The sequence below is a fragment of the Armigeres subalbatus genome, unplaced genomic scaffold (genome assembly GCF_024139115.2).
Source record: "Armigeres subalbatus isolate Guangzhou_Male unplaced genomic scaffold, GZ_Asu_2 Contig111, whole genome shotgun sequence".
Classification (NCBI taxonomy): domain Eukaryota; kingdom Metazoa; phylum Arthropoda; class Insecta; order Diptera; family Culicidae; genus Armigeres; species Armigeres subalbatus.
The window spans coordinates 425,877-444,352 of NW_026941858.1; positions in this window are offsets into that span (position 1 = coordinate 425,877).

Consider the following 18,476-nt stretch of genomic DNA (forward strand, 5'->3'; position numbering starts at 1 on the left):
CTGTACTGGCTAGGTTTCAGCTGAGATGGTGGCTTCGATGACTTCATTCCCTGCTAAAAGGTGTGAGTGCTGTCGGTGATGCGGTGCTTCGCTTGTCCCGTCAGAATGAAAGGAAAAAATCGCGTTGCGCTATTTTATGGCTCTCGGCAGACCCAGCGGCTGCTCATTCGCTGCTGTCTGCACCAATCAGAACGTGGTAATGGAATGATGCAAGAATTATGCGGTACCCATATTTAAGGTTCTTGATCTCAATGTTTTTCGAAAAAGTTTCATGCCTATTGAAACAAGTTTTCGGGTCTTATAGCATGAACATGAAAGGCATACTTGAAATCTGTCGATTGAGGGCTTACCGCAGAAATTCGTCCATCGAGACGAACGCATTAGCGTTTAAAATCTTTCAACACAGCGTAACGCGGTCGATTTGAATATTTTGAAATGACACCGGTATAAAGAGACGTAAGTCCTACGTCAAAAAGGTAAGCCAGTACATAGTAATATTAATAAGAAAGTATATATTCAATACAGTTGTTTTTTCTCGCTATTACAGGATGTTACTTATTTAATGCTCTGCCATAAAATTATGTGAGAAAATAAACCATCGCCGAAATTTGTCTCGACGGACTCTGCTCTGGATATGTAAACGCTGTTTAAGTACCGCAGCGTCCAGCGAAGTACACCACGACGCTATTCGGACGTATTTGTAGGGAGCAGAGACCTTGGCGGACGGCCACTAATGGATCGGGGTGGGTTCTTGCAAAACCAAACATCAGTTGCTCCTCGTTTAGGGAGCGGAGACCTGGCGGACGGCCACTCAAGGATCGGTTCTGTGCAGCTCACTTCAACCAAACTGATGCTCCGCGATTTACAGAGAGCAGAAACCTTGGCGAACCACAACTCATGGATCTGCGCCTGAGCGATACTTCAAATGAAAATGGGTGACTCCACCTTGCATCACACTTCTCTTTAATGTGAAAAGTGCTAGATGTTTGTTTTATATTATATTTTACCAATCTAAATACATTGAATTGTGCTAATTCATAAGAATAAATGTTTTTATTACATACAAATTCAAAGAAAATCAAGAATCCAAATTTTCATTCGCACGCTAAAATGGGATTGTTTACTCCTTTTCTCAAATTAAAATTTGCAATAAAGTGTAAATTTACCCTTGATTTTGACGTACAGGCCGTTTACCATTAATGAGTAAACGCTGTTTACTCTTTTAATGAGTTGAACTATTTAACTTCATAATGGGTTTTTTACCCAATAAAAAGTACTTTGCCGGCACAGTGTATGGAGTTGAAGCTCTTGAATATTTCTCCAGTCATATGGTCTCTCGCCCAGGGCCCAATGACGAAGCACCACAATCAGAATAATGTAAATTCAACCTCCATATAAACTGTCATACAAACCTGAAACAACTTGTGCACGGTAAGCCTCTATTCAAACCAGCCCCAACCATCGGATGACACCCAAATTATAAATCAATCGACTGAGCGTGGCAGAGCAAAATTATTTTTGAGCCACCTACAGTTTGTTGCTGCCGGTGCGTTGTTTTCATTCGCTCCCGATCAGTTTTTAATCGTTTTTTCGGGCAAAATAGCAGTTTATATTAAGTTTTCGGTTTAAAAAGTGACTGATTTCGAAAAGTGATGTTTAATTTGCATTCCATCAACATTTCGGGCTCCTCATATGGAGAAGTGAGTGAAAACTTGATTTTTCAGTCCTTTGAGAAGAAGTGAAGTGCAGTGATAAGCCCACCAAATCGGAACGGCTAAAAATTGGCACGAAACTGCTGATTTATGATTTATTCGAGCCGAAATGCATAAGACTCTTTAGATAAACATGTTCATTATCACGGGAAGTGAATAAATATGCTGTGAGCAGGTTAGTAATTTGAATATTAAACTTTTGTTTGATGCTGTTCGATGCATTCGAATGTTGGTGGGAGAGGAGTGCGGGAGGTGTGGGTTGGCCGTGGAAGGTCCGCGTATATTGGCGGCCATCGTGGTACTCTTCAACTATGTCCTGTAATCACAAACTGACGTTCACATTCCGATGGTTGCTGTTATTTATAGATGGTGAAAAGTGTTTTATTCTGATCCTTATTTTGATTCGATAATGGTAATTATCGATTGTTGATGTTTGGTCTCCGCGTGGCTCGGTGATATTGTTGACTTGATCGTATGTCGTGACGTGTTTTGGTTTTGCAATTGTTTTGAATTGGCGGTAACTGTGTTTTAGATTTGGTAACTTCACCTGGGCTTCGAAATATAGGGGTACTACCTGCAAAGTACCGTCCGAGACCTATTGGCAGCATCAAACCCGGTAGGTGAGTGTTAGGCACGCGTGACGTGCCGGGTGTTCACGAGGTGCACAGAGTGGATACAATGGGAGAAGGGGATTACAACCCCCACTGAGTGAGTGACTGAATGTCAAAGAGGGTGCACAAGTGGTCAAGCGATAGACTGATGTATGAGCGAGCATCTAGACTCGCATGGTACGTGTGGCCAGAGTGACTGTTTAGGGTAGTGTGTGATCCGGCTGCCAGGGACGGATTGAGTGAAGCCTCGCAGACCTGAAGGAGTGTCGGGGGTTGATGCTCTGGCACCTCAGAAATAGGAGACATGAAAGGTTCTGCCTCGTAGCTGAGGTAGGGAGGGCATAGGAGCCACAACTAGGGTCGCCTCCGGCTTGCAGAGGCAAGTGGTGCCACTCTGTTGCAGGACGGGTGAACATCATACTGAATGAGAGTGTTTGTGGTGAGATGGCAGCATATTCCAGGTTACCCGTAGCAACCCTTGTGTAACTCGAGCAACATAGGCAGGAGAGTGTTAGGCACATGTGGTGCCAGTGTGTCTTGTGCAAATGTGTTGCATATTTTTGAAGAATGCACAATGACTGAGAGGAAGGAGTTACCAAGCAGCAGCATCTTTCAAATAGGTGTTTGTTCTAATAAATTGCATTGAAGACATTGGCATAGTCAATGTCAACTTCTCTCCACGAACAGCCTCAATAGCCGTGTGGTGTCGGCAGTTGGTCATCTGGCTAAGAATAACATTACGGATTGCCTGTTCCAGTGGTAAAAGTCCACCATACAGGTGACCTCTAATTCTCGGTGTGATGCGGCTTTATGCTTACCGCCTACGAATGAATGGTTAGGGGTCTTAAGAACCTAACTGCAAACGGAGCCTGAAGCACCAGGGCCCCTTCAAGTATTTAGCCCTCGCTGCGTTAACCGGAGCTATGGGCTCAGTTGACTTTTACTTCCGAGATAATCGACTTGTATTCAACCTCAACGTGAGGTTAAATAAGAGTGGGTTTATGAATATGTGTTTTACTTAGTTTTCAACAAATTGTCACCTATATGGATCTCGCATTATGCGTTTTTCAAGTGTATCTGTGTCTCGTCTTTGACGTTCGGCTTTGCACTTTTGTTTAATCTCAACTGAGGTTAAATAAGAGTGGTGCTAGAATATGTTTTACTTAGATTTCAACAAACTTTCACCTATATGGATTCGCATTATGCGTTTTGCTCTTCTCGTCACTAAGTGTATGTAAAGGCTATAATACTCTTCAAAACAAAATTTTGATAGGAGGCCCGGAGGGCCGATTTTATATACCGATCGACTCAGCTCGACGAATTGAGGTGATGTCTGTATGTGTGGATGTATGTGTGTGTGTGTATGTGTATGTAGTGTGTATGACAAATTTTGTAGACACATTTTTGAACTTCCATTGTCCGAGTCGCAAAAGTTGCAGTCGACGGAATTCAGTCCCATTGTTTGCTATTGAAAATTAGATCCATAGCCATCGCAATCTGGAGTTAGGCGAGTTAGCGTTAGCGTTAGCGTTAGCGTTAGCGTTAGCGTTGTTACGGTATACTTCGTGATTGGACAAGTGATACTATGTTTCTTATGGAATCCTTATCCAGATTATCGGAAATCAAGGTGGGAATTACCCTTGATTCCAATCTAAGATAAAAATGGCATAAGTCGAGGATTACTACCCGGCCAGCCCATCTTTACCGTAACTAGGGATAGGAAAGAAAGTTGATGTAGAGCTTATTAACGAGAGGCCCCGACTTGGACGCCCTAGCTACGGAGTTGGTGGTTGGGTAGGGTAAGGTAGGTCATGGAGGTTTGCCTCGCTGGCAATTCGACCCACAGACTATGTTGTTTACCTGTTTTTATTTAAACTCTTGCGCCGGCTGTCGAAAGAGTGTGCTTATATCGATTCTATTTACAGTTTATTCTTTAAGAATTTACAGGCGATTTCTTAACCTACTATTATCATCCGTTGAACGAATCTAAATTTACAAATTTGTACTTTCTGCTCAGTGAGCAAAACGATTCTTCTAGGTTCATCGAATACAAAAATCAAACCATGCCTTTTCAAGATAATTATAATAAACATTTTACAAAGTTTTATTTAGTATCATCGATTTCTGATATAAAATTCAACAGCTCTGTGACGTAAACGGCCTAAATGCAACCACCAGAAAATTTTCCTCACGCGCTTATTCACCTAAACAATATCCACATAGTAATAGTATGGTACTTCCTTTTGCGTTGTACAAATATGTTCATTTCACAAAAAACATGACTCTTCTTTTCTCCATTCCATCAAACGTTTCACTCAAATTTCAGATTCACTTCAATTTAATAAAACACGCTCGGATGAATAAAAAAATAAATAAATAAAATATAAATCAATAATAAATAGATCAATAAAAATAAATAATCCACAATCACTCGCGAGCGCGTTACTTGTTTGGGTTTGTGGATCCAAAAGCTCTAGAACTGAACACTCCATTAAGGCCCAATCAAAATAAAAGTTGCCAAAACAATACTACGAGCATGGAATCAGTGCCAACCCCAATGTGCGACTTCATTATAAGAAACTTTGGTCCGGAATGCAATTTGGTCCATGCAGCATAATATAATTTAGCGGGTACCAGTACAGGTTCATAAGGACCAGTCATGAATTTAGCCAGTCAGTTCGCTGAGTGCATGCTTGGATAACTCATTCAGTTGCATTATTCTATTCGTTTTACCTGAAGTTATCTCCGTGCGTGGTTATTGTTCATACTGTGAAGATGACGTATTTCGGCTTCAACCCCGCCAGATAGGCGAATTTAGTCTGTGGCTGCAGCGCATTCCTGGTGATGGAAATTGTTTGAAGCCTGTTCACCAGATAATGGAATTCATAAAAGATATTTTAGTTACTAGATAAATATTGTCGCTGTCGTCGCTGTCCGGAACATCTTTTGCTGGCGAGGATAGGGGAGTCAAATGTCAAGGAAAATCCATACGATTTGACAGCTATGTACCAACATGTTTGGGACTGCAGAACAAAGGGAACAGAAGCGACAATCTTTATCTAGTAACTAAAATCTTTTAATTCATCCTGAAGTCACCTTTTCTGCTGCGGTGTCTCAGGTGCGAGCATCGATTGTGTATCTGCGAAACAATTTTTCTAGATATTGGGCTTATTTGGTCCCATTTGTGAGGATTTCGTGACGCAGGATTTCGTCGACGTGTATGATCGAGTTTGGAAATATCTGGAGTGTTGGCCCAAGAAGGCTGGGGCGGTGAAGACTGTATATCCGTTGCGTGTGATCTCTATATGTTAGCATTACGTCTGGGATGAACGCACGGCGCATTATAGAATATCCCAACAAGCTCTCTTCCGCCAGAAAGATTGCCATGTATTACACCGGTGCACATTACGACAGTGTTTTGTTCTTCGCTCGCTTTGATCGTCAAAAGCCTGAAATATCAGTGACATTCCGAGAGCAGGGCATGGGCTTGCGTCGCCATTTATGGACAGCATGCCATATATCAATCATTTCTACATCAAATTGGTGTTCCCCAGATGACTCAGCGGTTTCCGCCTTAATAGCCGTTATTGGGAAATTCTCCAGTCTCACTCAGACTCACATTCTGGTGAGTACATGGGTAGTAATCTTGATTATATTAATAATGTTTTATTTATTGTAGCTCCAGGTATTGTTGGCCGATTTGATTTTGAAGAAGTGATTCTAAAGTTTTTTCGCTCGCCGAAGTATTCGGCTTAAGTATTATAGTGATACATCGGATATACAGATGAGCAACTTATACTACCCGCACTCGCAACTTATCTCCGATAAGAATTTACGTGGCAACAGTAACAGCGGTTTCATCAATGGCAGCGTTCTTTCAGTCCAACCCCTATGCTTTGTCGCTCCGGCAAAGAAAACAAGATCAGGCAACCTTTTGGGATAATTTGTGGTGGTGTATGCACGTGGTAGACGAGAATCACATCACTCCTGTCAAATCTCTTTCATCTACGTTACAACTTCTGCGGTATCTCCTGTACTGACTGGTGTAAACATTCCCACCATCATCTCGCCTGTTCATTCAACTCCGCCTTCCAGTGTCTCGGACGCGCCACATGCATCCCTGCCGTCAATTGGTGTAGTTGTATCCTACTCCTTTAGGGCAGCCCGATTCAGTTAATAATACTGATTGCTTTCTCAAGATGGTCTCTTGGAACGTGTCAGGATGTCGGACACGCAAGAAGCGGAGTGATATCGACTATTGTCTGCATCAGAATGGAGTTGCAATTGCTTTTCTACAGGAGGCGAACATCGATGCTGCAAGGTCCGATACAAGCAATTTCGTTTGGCTTACTGGAAGCACTCGCATAAACCGAAAGCGTAATTTGGCTATTCTCGTTTCAAATGGCATAATATCCGTAAGTGATGTTAATTCCCTAGGATCGTACATCTTGACGGCGAATGTTTGCTACACCATTGGTCTTTCAACCCATCGTGTGATAGTTGTGTCATCGCAATCTGGAGTTTGGCCAAAAACTGTTTTGCGTATAAAAAAAGCAAAATGTTCTACACTGAATTTTCCTAGATTCGAACTGTGACCTCTGGGTGGAAGGCGCTGCCATACCACAAAACCATCGAGACACACATGGTATGAGTAAATATAAGTTGTACAGATTCATCAAATTGGTATACCATTTCTTTTCAAAGCCACAGAGTTCACTCTGCAGGGTAACGGTACCAATATTGAAGTATTATTGAATCAAGAAAGAAAATATATTTGATAAAATCAATAGTGGTTCTAAATTGATAGTTTTAATGCATTAACTGATAGACAAACTTTGAATTTGCTAGAAATGAATTGGATCTATTTCTGCCTTGATAATTAATCTAAATTTTCTTGAGGTAAAATGAACTCATATATGCCGTCGCAAGCATAATCGTCCAATATTGGTTTTGCATGGAAGAAAATATGGAATAACATGCTTGCGGCGGCAGTATATAGGTAGGAAAGCAATTTGTTGGGGAAATTATTGTTTTCAATTAGTATTTATAATGGCATAATTACAACGTGTTGCTTCAAGAAAGCAAACGTTGAGGAATGCAATGATGAACAATATTAGAACCCATTGTCTTCACTGAAGGCATGATCCTATAAGTGTTTATTTGGGAACCTCTAACGAAGAAAAAACTGTTCAATAATTAACGTTTCTCTTTACTAAATGTAATCAGGCCCATTTTTTCTATTATTTTCTATCATGCGCCTGCATACCCTATATACGAGTGAACTTCACGTGGCAGCTATTTTGTGGCGTTCAATCAGCGTATGGTAGCGCAGCTGGTGTACGTGAGGACGCTATGAAGCTATTTCGGCGGGAGCGAACGGCACTGCATTCGCTTGCCGTCGGATGAATATCGCAAAAGGAAGCATCACCACACACGCTTTCGCCTGACGAAGCGAGTAAACAAATGGGGGCGGTGATGCTTTTTATTTCACCAAGGGATATAAGGCGTCAATATCAAAATGATTGTTAAAACGTTAAAAACATTTTACCGAAAATAGTTGATTTTTCTCGAAATTTAATTTACTTTTAGATTGTCAACATGAAAGTCTAATTATTTCGATTAAAAACATGTGTAGATATGTAGCCTAACATATAGGTGAAGATTTCGCTATCTGCTGGTGTTGATTGCGGGAGTGCTCTCGGCTCTCAGATTTGACAAATCGATGTTTTAATTCAAACGCAGAGAAGTCGTTTTAAAAATTTAGTATTGAGTTATAGAAAGAAAAATTGTTTATAAATATGTTTTCGAAAAAATGAGAATCGAACGAGCGTCGAACTTAGATCCTAGTGAGAGGCTAGAACGTTACCCTCAGCTATCTTTACTCCTTAGATGAGCGGTGATCGAAGTATAACAGGTTATACGCAATTTGCACTGATCATCGGTGCTTGTGCATTCGTGGCAACCCACCGGATGCTGTGTTTAGGTTCCGTGGCATATTTAAATCATCTGACATTGAAAAACATATACGATTGAGTCTACGTCATGTGCTTTTGTGTCAATTCATTCAGATATGTCACCTAATATTCATAGTGTTTTGATGTGCAGGGAAGCAACATCACTTTCAACGTTTAATTTGAATCCTGTAATGCATTCTTCCTGCCGTTACAGCAAATAATCTATATTGGCACAGTATATGTAGAACATGGCTTTTCTAAAATTAGTTTGTAAAAAACAATTTATTTTAGTAAATGGTTTTGATTTTCTACAAATATTAACCTACTATATTCCTACCTTTCGCTTGATATCTTCTGTGAGGTTTTGATAGTTATTTAATTCATGCTAATAAGTCCTAAATCTTGGACTTCGCTAGACCAATTAATAACCCCATTCATAGTGATAATAATATGTTTGAAGTTTTCAAATATCACCTGGATTATGTGGAGAAGCTGAGTTTTGGAAGGATTCGAGAAAATGTTCCATTCTTTAAGTCAACGGAAAATGTATCCAAACTTTCTCACAATCCAAGCATGTGTTTGGATCATGTAGTAACCTAGTTCGATCATTTTTGTGTATGACTATCTGGAGGTTAAATTTCAAAACGTGTCTTATGGTGGACTTCTGGTGCGAACATTTTTCGACAGCTCTGCCCTACAGTTTGTTGTTTTAATTTAACTAATAATCGATTTAAAGCACTAGTTTGTAAACTTATACTGAATTAGTTATTATTAGTATCAGTATAGTACTGCAACTAGCGCCATTTTTGTTATTAGTGCAAAAGAAACAAATAATGAGGCAGAGTTGTATAAACTTCGCACTAGAAATGGTGACATCACGTTTGAAATTCAACCTTGAATGAGTTATTGACAAACACTAAATGTATAGGTTTGATAATTATTAAATTATATATAATATTAGGTATGCAATCAGTATGATATAAAGTATTATATATTGCCCAAGTATGCTGATTTAGGTAACACCAGCTCTGTCACGAGTAATCTATCAGATTGTGGCATGGATAGTTTACCTGTATGGAGTGAACTGGTAAATAATTTTGGATCTTTTGGATTTTGATACAAAAGCAAATTAAAATTAATTAGTTCTAATTCAACCTTCGTACCATCACTGTGAAATGCTTCCAGAAAAAAAAGCAACATAGTAGAATTATCTTCAGATTTTATAAGGTCGGATCTAATTCGTTAATTTTAGTTGAAAATGGTTGAATGTCAATGACAAAAAGAAGTGCTATCAGCAAAAATAAATTCTTACCAATCATACAATTTAAAACAATAATTTTAAAAAGGCCAGCTTATTGATTGGGACAGCAGCCTGCTGGATTCTGACTTCAAACTGGAAGTACTCGACTGTTTGCCAACTGGAAACATTTTTGTTCTATATCCCGGATTTTTGTAATACTAAAATAAAACGTCACTGCATTCGTTCAGTCGCTTGCCGTTGGATGAATATTGCAGAAGAAAGCATCAACACGCCCCATTGGCAAATCACCCCGGCAAGGGTGAAGGGCTCAATTTTAAAATGATTGTTAAAATGTTAAACACATTTTAGCCGAAAATAGTTAGATTTTCGGGTTTGAAATTTAATTTTCTTTTAGATTGGCAACATGAAAGTCTATATTGATTAAAAGACATGTGTAGATATGTAGTCTAACATATATATGTTATACTTCGGCTACCTGTTGGTGGTGTTGATTGCGTGGGAGTTCTCTCGCCTCTCAGATTTGGAAATCGATGTTTTAATGTTAACGATGTTAAAAATGTGGTATTGAGTTATAGAAAATAAAAATTGTTATAAATATGTTTTGAAAAAATGAGAATCGAACGAGCGTCGAACACAGATTCTTTGAGTGAGAGGTAGAACGTTACCCTCAGCTATCTTTACATCTTAGATGAGTGGTGATCGAAGTATAACGGTTATATGCAATTTGCACTTATCATCGGCTGCTTGTGCATTCGTGCGGCAACGCAATGGTGCTATGTTTTAGGTTCCGTGGCATATTTAAATCATCTGACGTTGAAAAACATATACGATTGAGTTTACGTCATGTGCTTTTGTGTCAATTCATTCAAATATGTCACCTAATATTCATAATGTTTTGGTGTGGGGAAGCAAATCTCAGAATCAATTTCAACATTTATTTTGAATCCACTATAATGCATTTTTCCTGGCGTTGCAGCAAATAATTCATATTGGCGCATATAGTAAAACATGGCTGGTCTATCAATTAGTTTGTAAAAAACAATTTATTTTAGTAAATGGTTTTGATTTTCTAAAATACTTACTATATTTGTACTTTTTCGCTTGCATACCTTCAGTGTGTTTTGATTGTTAATTAATTCATGCTATACTTAAGTCCCAAATCTTGGACTTCGCTAGACCAATTGGAACCCCATTCATAGTGACAACACATCTGTTTGAAGATTTCAAATAGCACTCGGATTATGTGAGAAGCTGAGATTCGATAGGATTTGAAGAAAAATTTCTTTTGGCAAGTCAATGGAAATGTATCCAAACTTTTCTACAATCCAAGCATGTTTTGGATCATGTAGTAATCTAAGTTCGATTATTTAGTTTGTCGATTACTCATACCAGAAGTAAATTTTAAACGTGTTTTATGTGGACTTCTGGTGCGGATATTTTCGACATTTATCCTCTGAATGAGTTATTGACAAACTACTAAAGTATCAAACCTATATACTTAAATGATCGAAAACATCCTTGCTATATTCCCTAACAATTTACTAAGGCAATCAACGATTTTGATTTCCTGATAGAATAATATCAGGTATGCAATCAGTAGATATAAAGTATTGACATTATTGGCCCAAGTATGCTGATTTCGGTAACACCTTGTCACGAGTAATCTATCAGATTTGTACAGGATAGTTTACCTGTCTGATTGATAATTTTAGATCAGTTCATTATAATATATAAAACAAATTAATAGAATTAATTTTAATAAAACCTTCAGTTAATCACCTGAAATGCTCTCCATATGAAGAAAAGCAACCATAGTAGAATTCTTCAAATTTTATTAGGTCGGATCAAATTCGTAAATCTTAGTTAAAAGTGGTTGAATGTCAATGACAAAACTGAACTGCTATCAGTAAAAATGAATTTTATCTATATGAAGAATCATACTATTCAAAACAATAATTTTAAAAAGGCTAACTTATTGATGGGTGCCAGAAGCCTAGCTGATTCTGACTTCAAAACAAGAAACATCGAAAGTTTGTCAAATGATCAACATTATGGATCATATATCCAAAACTATGGATCATATTACCGAAGTTGATCAAATCACGATAAAAATTGCGCAAAATTGTATTTTATGGATCAAAATGTAGTTTTCTGGATCATTTTCCAAATGGATGATGGGAAAATAGCAGAATGAATATTGTTTTCTTGACTCGTTTAAAGGTACATACCTTTTCCAATTATTTGGTTTATTTTTAGCTTAGTTATGTTTAGTTATGGATCTTAAAATTAATCTTTATGGATACGCCTGAGCTATTTTTTGATTTAAGAGCGTTTTATGGAACATTCAGATGTTATTTTGGATGGTTTTCCATTTTTCTGGATCGTTTTTGTGCATTTAACGGTACAAAGTAAGGCTGCCATAAACAAATGTGAAAAATATGTTTGTCAACCCTTTTGAACGAGCGAGAAAGGCATCATCACCGCTAGGTGGTTTAACTGGTTTTTAACAATGTACTTTGTGTTTGTCACTTATATGGATTCGCATTATGCGTTTTTCACAGTAATCTGTGTTTCGTCTTTGACGTTCGTCCATTGTTACGTCCTCAGTGCTTTTGTGACACTCTCTTGGTCCTTAGCTGACTGCGTGTGAGTCTACATAATTGGCTTTCTTCCTATAAATGGTATATCACATGCATTTGCATTTGTAACTTATCCAGATATTTTATGCTTCGCGTTTCATTGCGTGTTTTCGCGTAAGGCGCTTATAAGACCGGTTGTCCTCTACGGACATGAAACATGGACAATGTCGAGGAGGACTTGCAAGCACTCGAGTATTCGAGAGACGGGGCTTAGGACCATCTTTGCGGTGTGAAGAAGACGGTGTGGCGGCGAAGAATGAACATGAGCTCGCCAACTCTACGGGAACCAGTATCCAGAAGGTAGCTAAGCCGAAGGGTCGATGGGCAACATGTAAGAATGCCGACAGCAACCCTGCAAAGATGGTGTTCGCTTCGATCCGGCAGGTACGAGAGGCGTGGAGCGCAGCGAGCGAGATGGGCAGACCAGGTGCAAAACGACTTGCGAGCGGGGCGTATCCGAGGATGGAGAGATGCGGCCTCGAACGTATTGTGGCGTCAAATTGTTATTCAGTGTTATCTGTTTAGATGTTAACTAAATAATGAATGAAATTCATTCGTTTTACAAATGCATCGTAGATGGTATTATTATTGTATCCTCCTCTCAGAAACCTATTCCATTCTCCTTCCAACTTCCACTTCCTCTTCCTTTTCCCTTTCACTTCTTTTCCGTCAGGTAAATGATGAGAAAGGCCATTGAAGGCGATGGCACAAATCTCCAAATTGAGGGAACGTGCCCCTGAGCCGACGTTCTGATACCTGATGGGTACCTGCAGGTTACCCGTAGCATCCCTTGTTGTAACTCGAGCAACATAGGCAGGAGAGAGAAGCACATGTGGTGCCAGTGTGTCTTGTGGAAATGTGTTGCATGGGAGTGTAGGAAAGTCGAGGCGCATACGTGCACTTGTGTACGTCATGTAGGGGGAATGCACAATGACTGGAGAGGAAGGAGTTACCAAGCAGCACGCGCAACATCTTTCAAATAGGTGTTTGTTCCTAATAAATTGCATTGAAGACATTGCACAAGACAGTTTCATTTGCTTAAGTGCGTCGCAATATTCTACCCATCTGACTTCTGTGGTTAAAAATTGGATGCGTTTCTCTATCAGAAACAAAACAGATAGGGTAAAGTGCCCCAATAGTGGACCCCAACAATAGTGGCTCCGTATAGTTTTCATTTATTACAGCACAATGTCAAATGTTGTTAAGAAATTTATCGGGGAATTCCACTACAGTCCAATGATTTGATTACATGCATTGAAATGGCATGGAAAGGAAATTAGGTGATTTTTACAATTCTATAAAAATAAAACACCAGAGTGTCCATTAGAGTGATTCAAATTTTGACTTTTGCTCCCCATGCTTAAACGATGACAGCCATTTTAATAATCGTCCTAAATTTTAAGCTAATTTGGATGTAATTTGACTGAGCACAAGCAGTTTGAAGCTTGTATGAAAATTACTATGAAAACAGTAACTTTTGCGAAAAACCCCATCATTGCCCATTAAGCTCTAAAAATGTATGAATACATTAGTAGGAAATTTTACAAGGGAAAATATCGTCGTTGTTTAAACGATTTGATGCTGGCAACAAAGTTATAAGGAAATACTCAATTGTGTAATTCAATTTAACAGCAAAAGAATAAATCAATATCAATAATGAGGAATTTTTTTTTTTTTATAATTTGCTTCATAAAGTCAGATTGCTTCGCAACAACAACGACTTTCAGCTTAGGATCTACTCCGATGGCGCTGCGTTAAATATATTCCAATAGATTCTGGACTGCTTCACGAAACGATCCTTTACATATGTGGCAATTTCTAGTAATTTCTATATAACCTTCGAACGGCAAGTGCACAACTAAATTACATCCAAATCAGCTTAAAAATTTGGGAGACTATTAAAATATCAAAACAGTCGTTTAAGCACAGGAGCGAAAAGTAAAAATTTGAATCACTCTAGTGTCCATTATAGAATATTTTGGGGTGGTCCATAATAGGAAGAAGAACGCCCTGAAACGGGACATGAAAATCAAATGAAGTGTCGACTATAGGGAAGCAATTTCATTATGGACCCCCCAAAGGGTCTACTACAGGGCGAATTCAGTAAGACTTTAAAATGTTAATTTCAACGAACAAGTGCATTGTATTTGGGTGTTTTATGTATGTATCGTGAAGAGGAGATGCAGAGCTTGATATCAGATATCACGCAGAATTAAATTTCCATCCTTATGCCAGGAAGAGCAAAATTTCCGAGACATGAACCATCGGATGGCCTGCTACACCGTACGAGTCAATTGACGGGTACCGCTAGACTAACGAGGAGCTTATCGGCCGCAAGAAAACTTAAGCTCAATAAGGCGCCAGGCCCGGATGGTATTCCAAACCTGGCACTTAAACAGCATTTTGCTGATCCAGATATGTACAGGAGCTGAGATGCATGGACGAAGGAAACTTCCCAGATCGATGGAAACGGCAGAAATTGGTGCTATTACCGAAGCCTGGCAACAGCCGGGGCCCTTCGGCATACAGACCAAATTGCTCACTCACACAGCTGGGAAGCTGCTGGAGAGGGTCATTCTGAACAGATTGTCGGTATACAGAGTGTGCTGGTGGATATCCAGCAACCAGTATGAGCCTGTAAGGGCCTTCTACCATCGAAGCAATTGATCGGTAACGGATACGGCCGATATAGCGAAAGGTTTGAATAGACGAGGATTCGGTACTGCGCATTGATTACACTTGATGTAAAACGCGTTTAACAATGCTAGCTGGGCAGCTATTGCTGACTCCCTGCGCCGATTTAGAGTTCCGGATTACCCTGCAGTTAGTTATTTTAAGAACAGGGTGCTGATATACAACACGGATGCTGGTCAAAAGTCGATCGTATGTTCGCGGGTGTTCCACAGGGATCGATCCTCGGACCGGTTCTGTGGAATATTATGTACGACGGAGTATTACGCGAGTCTCCCGGCCGGTGAAATTGAAGGCTTCTGCGGACGACGTAATGCTAGAGGACAGGACACACTCTCGACGAAGCAGACTGAAGGCTTTATACGCGCTTGGCGGAGTGGAGGAATGGCTCAACTCGAGGCGGTTGTCCCTTGTATATCACAAGACAGAAGTCGTGGTGTATAACCGCCATGGGTTACAGCAAGCGAAGATAAGAGTAGGACCGTACAGTTAACTCCCGTGAGGCTCTTAACATCTGGCGGATGATCGAGATAAGCCAATTTTACGAGCCACGTCGATTTATGCAGCGCAAGGGCTTCATTGGCGATAAAATCTTTATCACGAATGATGTCCAATCAGATCGGCGGTTCATAGTTGGGCGCGTAGGTGATAGCGGCGTAGCATTGTTACATCTCGTTATGGCGTACCGGTATGGGTCAGCACAAAGGCATTCGCGATCTGAGGTAGAATGCAACGCATGCCGCATAGCGTGGATACAACCCCGACAACCTCATCGAGAGGATGTGCCGAAGGAAGCTACATGGAATGCGGTGAACACATCATCTCAACAGATTTGTCGAAATTGCAGGTGGTGGCGTTTGAACAAAACCAACGAGTGCAGTAAGGGCACCTGTGATGCAGTGAAACTTTGCTCACCCCTGACAACCTGTCGCGGTGGCTGCGGGGACCTCAGTTGTAGATATAAAGGTCATTGCGGTTCATGCGCGGGTTGTTGCCGGGTTTCCCAACGTGAGATTATGATACAGACCGCTAGGTTACAATCATAGCTTGCGATCGACGTGTGGTGAGGTTACCACTTGAAGTCGATGTTGTGTGTATTAACGTCAAGGCGTTAGCATAGTGAGCGTTCTTAGCCCCCTCATGTATTGTTTAATTGCAGGCCGGGGTACGGACTGGCGAAAGGGTTTTGGTTTTAGTGGGTCGGTTTCGAAGAGTTACATGACATACCCATCCCCACACTACCTGGAGTTACCTCCTCAGGTGTCTGGCTGCAGATTTCCGCTTTCTCTTTGCTCGAAAAAGAGGGCATTTTGAGGGACAACCATGGGTTCCACCGAATGGTAACTTAGAAACGGTTCGGGCTTGATTGAAAGTGGCTACTGCATCTCCACGAAAACTGCTGTTGCGGGAGGATTGTCAAACGCGATGCTCACAGCAGCAAAAGACGTTTTATTTGTTAGCCAAAAAGCTACATATATTAATTAGTTCACAGTTTAACACAAATTGAAAAAAACTCACAATTCGGTGTTGCACTTCCTTGTTTAAGAAAACCTTCCACATGGTTCGCTGTTCTAATGACTAGGACCTCAAGTAATAAACTAAAATTAATCAAACTAAATACATTTCAAAATATATTAAAGCTCTTTTTATGGAATATTAATTCAGTATTGTCTTTCTGACTACTTGAGATCGTTTTCAGCATATCGTTGTCGTCTTCTGCATCCGCTGAATCTCGCCGTTCCAAATGATGTGTTCACCGTTTTTCTTGCTCCACTTCCATTCCTGATCATGTGTGAAATGTGCCATTTGATAATGTTGGTTGAATGGCTTCGACTGTATCCATGCGGATGACTCTCAGGTGTTCTGCCCTGTAGATTTCGAGGCTCAATGTTATTGCTTCCCGATGACTAGTAGATCAAGAAAGGCAGTTTAGGAAAAGGTAGGAAAAAAAAAAAAAGGTAAACTACCTTTCTGATCTTAATATAGTCATCAGGGAAGCAAATACAAATTGAGCCTCGAAATCTACAGGAAGCCCACGAACACCATGAGAGTCATCCCATATACATCGAACCATTCTGTCCAACATAAAATGGCAGCATTTCATCACATGATCCACAGGATGCAGACGATACCCTGAGCGAAGAAGGAAAACGAAGGAACTAAATACATCTGGAAACAGAAGATCAATGGATACCAGGAGAGGACTATACGAGCGATCATCAACAAGAAGGAAAGGTCTCTACGACGAAATGGACATACAAGTGCTGACACCGATAGAGGAGCCGCTGAAAAGAGTTTCGGTCCCATGATAAACACATCACCAAACTAATGCCTGCCTCGACTAAGGAAACGGCATCGATCTAGTATTCTCCAGTAGAAGCAACCAACCAAGTCTCTATTGGGTTCAACGAAGGATAAAGTAGAAAGTTGAATAAGGCAGGCGTTTATAAGATGTTGTCTCAATGTGAAAAAAATCTATGTAGGCCAAACAAAAGATCATTAGGATATAAGGTTCAAGGAACATAGGGGAAGTGAGTAAGGCAAGAGAAACGATAAGGATTACATTACGAATTTAGATCTAAGTAGCAGAGCATGTGTATAATGAAAATCACCCAATTACGGCATCAAAATTAAATCTTAAGAATGTCTTCCTCATGGAAACTGATGAAGCTGAGAGTTTGGAATCCAACGACAGTGGCATACAAACAGCTGCTGTTGAATAAGGATCAGGAAATGGCAGCTCTTGGTCTTTGCAAGTTTCTACCTAAAAATAAAAGTAATTTACTGTATAGGTAAATAAAGTAGGCAAATAAGATTAGATTAGGCACTTAGCGTAGTATAAATAGTGTAAGTTGCGATTGTTGTTCTTTCAAGTCGAGCATGACAAGACTTGAAGACGACCAGCGTTGTGGTCGAAATAGATCTGCAAAGATTACGAAAATTAACTAGTGGAATTAAATGGACGTACTTTAATTCGTTTTAGACGGTCTAAAACATTGTCAAATGTAAGAACTGCCTTCATCGATATTTGCTGTGGTTCTGGGGTATTTTAGATGTGCTGTTCTGCGGTGGTTATTAGTTCACATTTCATCGCTTGGCGTGATAGCCCAATGTTTAGAATGAACCAAACATCACAATTAAACAGTGACCACGTTAGATCGCTACTAGAATAATTAGATATAGAAACATGGTCGTTCATCATTGTTAGTTAACTTGAGAGCTTTGATGACCCAGTTTTGTTTTGTCTACTATGCACAACATTATGTGCTTACATCCCACACGATCCGTCAGACCATCGCATCTCGCGGAACGGAAACAACAAACCATTCCAGCGTGGTGACAACCTTTGGAATGTGAATCGCGAATTCATCTTTATGGATCGGGTCCGTCTCGGCCTGCGCCATGTCACCGCTAGATTCCGAGCATCACCGGTGCTGGGTGTGCGTATCCGTGTTTGACAGCAATCTCCGAAATCGGTTCAGTGACCGAGGAGATGGGCACAGATTTCGGAGACTGCTGGATGCCAAAGCGGTTGCCGCTCGGTGTTCTCGCATCAGTTTCCCAGCATCATTCAACCGTATCGAACGGAACTAGGACCGGAACATTTC